General features: G+C 35.7%; 1 pseudogene; it reads right to left on the reverse strand.

Moving 5' to 3' along the window:
- Positions 1-342: 342 nt before the first annotated feature.
- Positions 343-2,326, reverse strand: LOC132904254 (uncharacterized; annotated as a pseudogene).
- Between the last annotated feature and the right edge of the window lie 5,735 nt (positions 2,327-8,061).

Here is an 8,061-nt window from a genome sequence, read left to right on the forward strand (position 1 = left end):
TACATAAAAATATAAATAAATAAAAATAAATACTGTCGTGAACATTTTTTTAGATTATTTTAAGAGGAATAATTCCTTCATACATATAATTTTGGTATCTTGAACCGTTTTCGCAGCGCACTGTTACGCGGACAGCGTTGAATGCCTTTTTAAAAAAAAAGATTATTTAAAGAAACTTAACTTTATTCACTGAATAAAAGTATATGAACTTATTTTACTTATTGGATAGATTTATAACGTTATGGAGGCAACCGCTCTGCAAGAAGTTCTAATATGGACTGGCTATGAGAGCAACGCTCAAGACTGAGGCGCTGTGAGGGGGTGATGAGCAAGCCTGAAGGGTTTGCTCTGTCAGCACTAACACTAACATTAGCGGGATGTAACACCTCCCCCTTTAAGAGGAGACTTTGGGGTAGTTTCAAAGTATCCGTTTAAATTCTAGTTCTAAGAGGGGCAACAGGGTTGATTGTCTCAGGTCCAGGGTCATGTCTGTCGGTAAGTTCTACGGTTTCGGGGGTCGTTTGAGATTCTACTTTCTTTAAATTGAGATTGAATTTAACAGGGCGGTTGCTGCCAGATTTACAAAAATGTTTGATAATAATAAAACTTAAAAATACTATGAACATAATTGCTAATATTATAGTAACAATAGAATAGTGTGTCCCATATTTTATAATATGTGGGCTTTGTTGATTTTCTAAGCTTCTAGGTCGCTTAGAAGGGACTTGACCATGTTATTGCCACGTTGGCCGAAATCATCTAAGTCTACATTACTTAAGTGTACAGGGGGTGTATCAAATGCTAGTCTATTTAATTTTATATAATAACAACATGAATCGTTAATTAGGTTGAAATCCGGGAAATTGTTTATAGGTGAAGTTATATTAAAAATATTATATTTAGGTGTTAGTGTAGTACTTTTACAATACCCAACACAGTTCTTAGGTAATGTGAGTATTCCCGTTCCTAGAATTGTGGTCTCATACAATTGAGCGTTAAGACAGTCTATTGTTATTCTAATGGGTTCCGTCTGAACAAATATCCATTGATTGTTTGTAAGGGGTTTCCAAATGTCTAGTGTTCCGATGATCACTTTAGTTTCAAACTGTAATGGTTTTACACTATTTATTTTTGTTAACAATTCACTTTCACATATAGGCTTTACGTCGGTTGAATATATACTTCCGATATCACATATATAGGATCCGGGATTCACTAACTTGCAGGGTTTTAAATCATCGAGGATGCAGTAGTAAGCCTTGTCTTTGGTCATTGCTATGTATTTATTGGCCGGAGAAATTAGGCTAAAACTATTCGGTTCACGAGGGTCATATGGTACAGGTAATGCTATGTTATGGAATAACACATATTCTTTAGTGTTCACAAGTGGTACTTGTAAAACAAATACTATCTTATTACTAACATAATAACATACTAATTTTGATATACTTAAAATTAAGTGTATAGAATTAATATCTAGTGTTACAGGCAGCTCAAGGTCACTAGGCAAATGTCTATAGTTATTGGCAAGCTCTTGATGTAATTGAATGGGTGTTATGATAGCAGGATGTAGAATATCCTGGCTACTAAATAAAATGCTATTAGTTATATCTTCTAATTGGAAGGACAATGTTAGTATTGATGTTTCAAGTGAATCAAATATTCTGTTAATATCGGTAAGTATTTGTAGTTCGTTGGTAGCGTCGGATATATTTTTTATAAAAAGAGAGAGCTTGTCAATAGCTTCGTATAATTTTATTTCATTTTCTTTAATTGTAGCTATTGTTTTATTATATTGTTCTAGTACAGAAGTGGTGACCAAAATATTTTCTTTCATGAGTTTAGTTAGGCGTTTTTCATCATTCTGTAAAGTGGCTATTGCTTTTTCATATTGAATGCCGTCATTTTCATCTAATGTGCCAAAAATATATTTAAATACTGTACCTATACCTCCTATCCATGCACTACGCTTGGCTCTATTATCTATTAGATGCGAGATAGAATCATATTCTCTATTCATGTCCTTGAATCGCACTATCAGTGGTTGTAACCAACTGTTACATTCGGCAATAATTTGTTCAGCCTGTGTTGCTTTGCATAATAGTCTGGTGTTTTCTAAAGCTATTTTAATATTCTGTATATGAGGTTGGAAATGCGAGATATCCACTGGAATTATAATTTTCAGTTCATTGTTTTTAATCTTAAGAGTTCTCAGGTAGTCATAGTAGAGGCCCGAACTGAAGGTGATTGGTTGGATGAAATCTCCGTGAGATTGCCCTCGAGCTGAACTGTAAGTAACATTACTTATTAATATAAGACTACTAAGGTAAGTATTTTTTTTTTGTTATTTATTTTTTTATTTATTATTGTTATTATTTATTTTTATTTTTTTTATTTATTATTTATATATCTATGTTTACTACTAATATTTACTTTACTCATTTGCAGGTTTTACCTGGTCATAATGATGAGTGACGTGACGTCGGTTTATTAACAAGGTAAGTGTATTGTTACCGTTAATCTTAACTACTTTATAAGGTCCTTTCCAGAGGGGTGAGAGCGCTTTCCGCATTCTCAAATGATTCTTTAAATACACATAATCACCTATTTTATATTTAGATGGGCGAGTGTGCGAGTCATAGTAAGTTTTGGATGACTCTTTTGATCTCCTAATGAGGTCCAGAGCCTTTTCACGTGAATACCTTAATCTGTTCTGGAGCATGCGGACATAATCTGGGTATGTTGCCGCAGAGGAGTCTTCATAGATGGAACTCAGGAGTGTCGGTTTATTACCAAACATTAATTCATATGGAGTGAAGTTTGTTGTGGAATGAACTGTGGTATTGTATGTGAGCATAGCTGTATATACGTAACGAGGCCAATTAGTTTGTTCTTCATCAGTAAAAGACCTAAGGTACTCTTTAAGAGTCGAATGGCTTCTCTCAAGAGCACCTTGGGTTTGTGGATGGTAGGGAGAAGACCACAAATTCTTTATTTTAAGGAACTCACAGGTTTTCCTGAAGAGTTCAGAAGTGAAGTTTGTACCCTGATCCGTGAGGATGGTTTTAGGTATACCAAAGATAGATATGTAGTGAAGCAGGCATTCACTGGTTTCCTCAGCAGTAGTGCTGCGGATTGGGTATGCGGAGGAGAATTTTGTAAGATCATCTTGTATTGTTAGTATATATCTTAATTTGGCAGGTCCGGCTTCAGGTAGAGGCCCGACTATATCAAGGGATACGCGCTGACAAGGTTCAGTAGAAGTGCTTGTGATTTGCATAGGGGCGCGATTAATATGTCTCAGGGCTTTATTAGTTTGGCATTGTGGGCATTTCTTTACAAAATTTTCGATATCACTGCGCATATTTTTCCAATAAAAGATTTCTTGGATTCTTTTAACCATACGATTCATGCCCAGATGACCGGCTATTGGGATATCGTGGTTTTCCCTAAGAATTTTGGGAATTTCAGAAAGTGAAGGGTATATTATTTTATATGTACATTAATATTTGTATTATTAAAAAGGTAAAGTATCATATTATATATTTTGATAAATTGATGGGTATCGAAAGGATTTTTGAAATCAGTTATGGCAATATCAGGGATAGAGTCAAAGTTAATTACGAATTCATTTCTGAGTGCTTTTAGGCTTTCATATAGGTCTTTGTAACTGGCTTTGTCAAAGTGATATACTTTAAAAAAGAGGAGGTATATTGTTTTATTACCTAGATTGAACGATATGAAGGAATTTAAGGTTCTTTCTTTTCCTAAAATTTCAGGATTATCAGGTATATTTTCAAGATAGGTTTGAACATAGGGGTTTGATTCATCTAGATCGATAGAGGTAGGGAGAATAATGACTTTATGTTCCGTTTTAGTGATTTCTTGGTTATGTTCTATTATTTTAGTATTAAAAGGTTTATTTTTATTCATTATTTCTTTTAGGAAGGTGGAGTAATCATCATTAGGTAAATCCAGGTTAACAGTGGAGGGGGCAGCGGTTTCTCTTGTTGTGATTTCAGGAGATAAGGAGTTTTCGGGGCCTTGTGTAGGCGTACCGCTGGGTGTAAGGACTTCAGGATTATCAGGTAAGTTAATAGTTTCATTATTTTGAATATTAGGCAGAGACTCAGTTTCGGGTAAAGGAAGAGTGTTATTATCGATTGGATCAGGATGATTGGAAGTAGGTAAGTTAATCTCGGGAAAGGAAGGATCGATGTCACCCAAGTCGAGGGGTTCCACTGATGTTGGTCCTAATTCTTCTGGATCGAAGGAGGCAGGAGATATTAATAAATCCATTAGATCTCTATCAATGGTTGTTGGAGATTGAGAGGACGCTTCTTTTGAAGAATCAGGAGCAGGATCATCATTATGCTGGACAGGATTGACGGGGTACCGAGAGAGGGCATCAGCGTTAGTATTAATTTTCCCTTTTTTATATTTAATGTCATATTCGAATTCTTCTAATTTTAGGCGCCATCTAATAAGGCGCGACCCTGGGTCTTTGCATTTGAACAACCATTCTAAGGGTTTATGATCTGTGACGACTGTGAATCTGTGACCATATAAGTAGGGTCTGAAAGTTTTAGTACCGAAAATGACTGCCAGGCATTCCTTCTCGGTAACACTATAATTGCATTCCGCTTTATTGAGGGTACGAGAAGCATATGCAATAGGGCGGTCCTGCCCTATTGGACCTTGAGATAGCACTCGTCGTCCACGTTGACGTACCGAGCAATCCTACGCAAATTACGCGTTTCTCGCAAATCCTTTCTACAGGCATCACTGAAAATTACACTTTGCAAAACCAAACGAGCCATTGTATGCACTTTTTTACAAGTAAAATGTATACACAATTTTCACAAAGTTACTATTTTCTTATTGTGATTATCACAATAAATATCCAAGAATAACACAAGTTCAACGCAATGTCGAGCTGTCAAAATGGCTTCAAGAGTACCGAATTCTCAAGTTCCAGAACACAATCTCAATATTAATTAGTTCACTCAATATCCGCCCGATTTCGCCCCAATGTGTGAAATTCAAGAGTGCCAAATGACGTTTCTTGCATTAAGATTGGCATTGTGTATTGGCATTGCGAGTCGAGAGTAAGCCTGCTGATCGTCGGCATAGAGCAGACATTTGACGAGTAACTCATTCATCCTTAATCCACTTTCAGACTCTTTCAAATCTGTCAAACAACTATCTGTAAATAGGTTGAACAGCCACGGTGACGCAACACATCTTTGCCTAACGCCTTTCTCAATCTTAAACCTCTCAGTGTGCGCTCCGTTTATCCTGACACAAGCACTCGAATCCTCATATAAGAATTTCAGTAACGCATTTTATGCAATTGGAGTCAATAGGTGTTTAATATCGCATTCATCTAGTTGCAAAAGATAGCTGAACATCTGTTGCTTAAACTGCATTCTCGTCAAACTAATAATATTAATTCTCTTTTGTATTAATGAGTAAATTCTAGGGGCTAAAAAGTTGTATGTTCTTTGAGCAAAGCGGGTTTTACATAAGGGGACATTAAAGCGGTATCTTCGACCGATGAGGGGAATTTGCTGCGCTGAGTTTCGATGAAACCTGCGCAAGCTATGGGATATAAAGAGTTTCCGTACGCTTAACGTTTTAGTTCTGAAATGAAGGAGTGCTATTGGATGGCGAATAGGCAAAAACATTAGTACTTTCAAGACTGCTCTTTGCGCTCTTTCCACTTGAACAAAATATTCCTCTGCCGCTCCTCCCCATGTGGAGATACAATAGCAAAGTATAGACTCGCATAAAGCTTTATAAATAGTAATAAGTAGAGGAAAATTTGCTACAGTTCTAAGGTTCTTGAAAGCAAACATCAGCCTACGGACACGTTTTGCTAAAAGAGCTATGTGAGGTTTCCAATTCAAGTGTTCGTCAATCAAGACACCCAAGTACTTTATAGTGTTAGTTCGACAAAGAGATCAGCATTGACAGAAGAATGGAATTTCAGCTTTAAGATTACAGGGGTAGGTATGAATGGGTAATATAAAATTGTTATCTGGACGGCCTGCAGCTGTTATACAGAAGCAAATATATTTAGTTTTGGAAGTATTGAGTGAGAGTAGATTATTCTCGAGCCAGGAGGTTACCCTTGATAGTCCAGATTCAGCTATTAACCGTGTTTGGTTCCAGGACGAACCATAAAAAACGATTGCAGTGTCATCTGCGAACATTAGCATCTCGCCATTGTGTAGTTGCATTCTACAGAGGTCATTGATATACACAAGGAAGAGAACTGGACCCAGGACACTGCCCTGTGGTACACCAAAAGAGCAGGAAGCAGAGCTGCTATTATGATTATCTACTTGCACTCTCTGACATCTGTTATAGAGGTAGTTCGAATACCATTTGAGAGGAGTACCTCTGATTCCTAGATTTTCTAGTCTAGTCAATAAAATTGTAATTGAAACTGTATCAAAAGCCTTTTGTAGGTCTAAAAATACATAGCCAATACATTTCTTTTTATCATCTAAGGCGTTTGATATTTTTGATGTAAGGTTTAGTACAGCATCTTCTGTAGAGGTTTTCGTTCTGAAGCCAAACTGATTAGTGGCAAGTAATTTATTTGGTTCTAAGTAATTTGTCAATCTTTTAGCTGCAATTTTTTCTATTATTTTTGACAGTGAGGTAAGTAGTGATATGGGCCTATAATTAGAGGGATTGGTTGGATCGCCTGATTTAAAAATGGGTATAATATTTGCCTTTTTGCAACAATCTGGGAATATACCAGATGAGAAACTAATGTTGCAAAGATGTGCTAAGGATTTACTAAGTACATCTTTGAGATTTTTATAGAACATATTACAAATCCCATCATTCCCTGAGGCGCAACCAGATTTAAGACTGTTAATTATACTAGTGACCTCCATGTGGTCTGTCAAATATAACGATATGGAGTTTACAGGCCCATTATTATCACTTAAATTAGCTGCTAAATCTGTTTCTTTCGATTTTAATTTACTTAATGTTATTTGTGCTAAATCTTTTCCAATTGAAGTAAAATACTCATTGACATTGTCCAGGGACTTTGAAGGTGTATCTTTTATCGAGAGGAGGTCAGAAGCCGGTTGTTTTTTACTGTTAAGATTCCCCACTTCCTTAACAACTTTCCATGTCTTCTTCGCGTTATTTAAATTTTTTGCTAATTTTATTTTGTAATATTCTTGTTTTAGTTTTTTAACAATCTTTGTGCACCAACTACGATATGTTATATAAAATGTTTTAGTTTTATCGTTGCAAGATTTTTTTAACGATTTGTGGATTCGATCTCTTTTATCTAACGATTTTAATACACCTGTTGTTATCCATGGTTTTAGTGGATTTAGTCTTTTTGGTAATTTAATTAGTATAGAATTGGTATTTATTGTATATTGAAAACGCTCTGTCAAAAAATTTTCACACCAATTTACGTCAGTACTTTTATAAAACTCCGTCCAAGAACATTCTTCAAGGTAGGTTTTCATAGCATCATAATTTAACTTCAGTCTTGTTTTGGGATTTTGAGTTTTAGTTGTGTGATCAACATTATTGGAATAAAATAAGGTGGGCGAGTGATCCGTTATTTTAGTCTCCTCAAAAACAAGCGTCTCCCAGGGAAAGTCGGTTTTGACCATGAAGTGATCGAGACAAGTACCTGTTGATGGTCTTGTGGCTCTAGTAACACCTTGTATTAGCCCATACGACGACATTAATTCAAGATAATCGGCGGCTTCAGATATATTGCTACCTAATGTGTCTATATTGATATCACCAGTAACAATTATTGAGTTTGTTTTTATGGAACTTAATAGTTTATCTAGGGAAGCAATGAAGTTTTTGAAGTTTTTATAACTAGGAGAACGGTATATACAAATAATGGTTGTTTTTCTGTCTATTTCTATGACCAAGCAGTTACAGTCAGCCATATTTATAGGTTCATATAATTTGTATTTAAGGTAATCTGCAACATAAACTACTACACCATCGTTTTGGTTGTAGGATTTTTTTACATGGGAGGAATTATAGTTAGTAATAGTAGGG

This window comes from Amyelois transitella, chromosome W (assembly GCF_032362555.1).
Source record: "Amyelois transitella isolate CPQ chromosome W, ilAmyTran1.1, whole genome shotgun sequence".
In the NCBI taxonomy this organism is placed as follows: Eukaryota; Metazoa; Arthropoda; class Insecta; order Lepidoptera; family Pyralidae; genus Amyelois; species Amyelois transitella.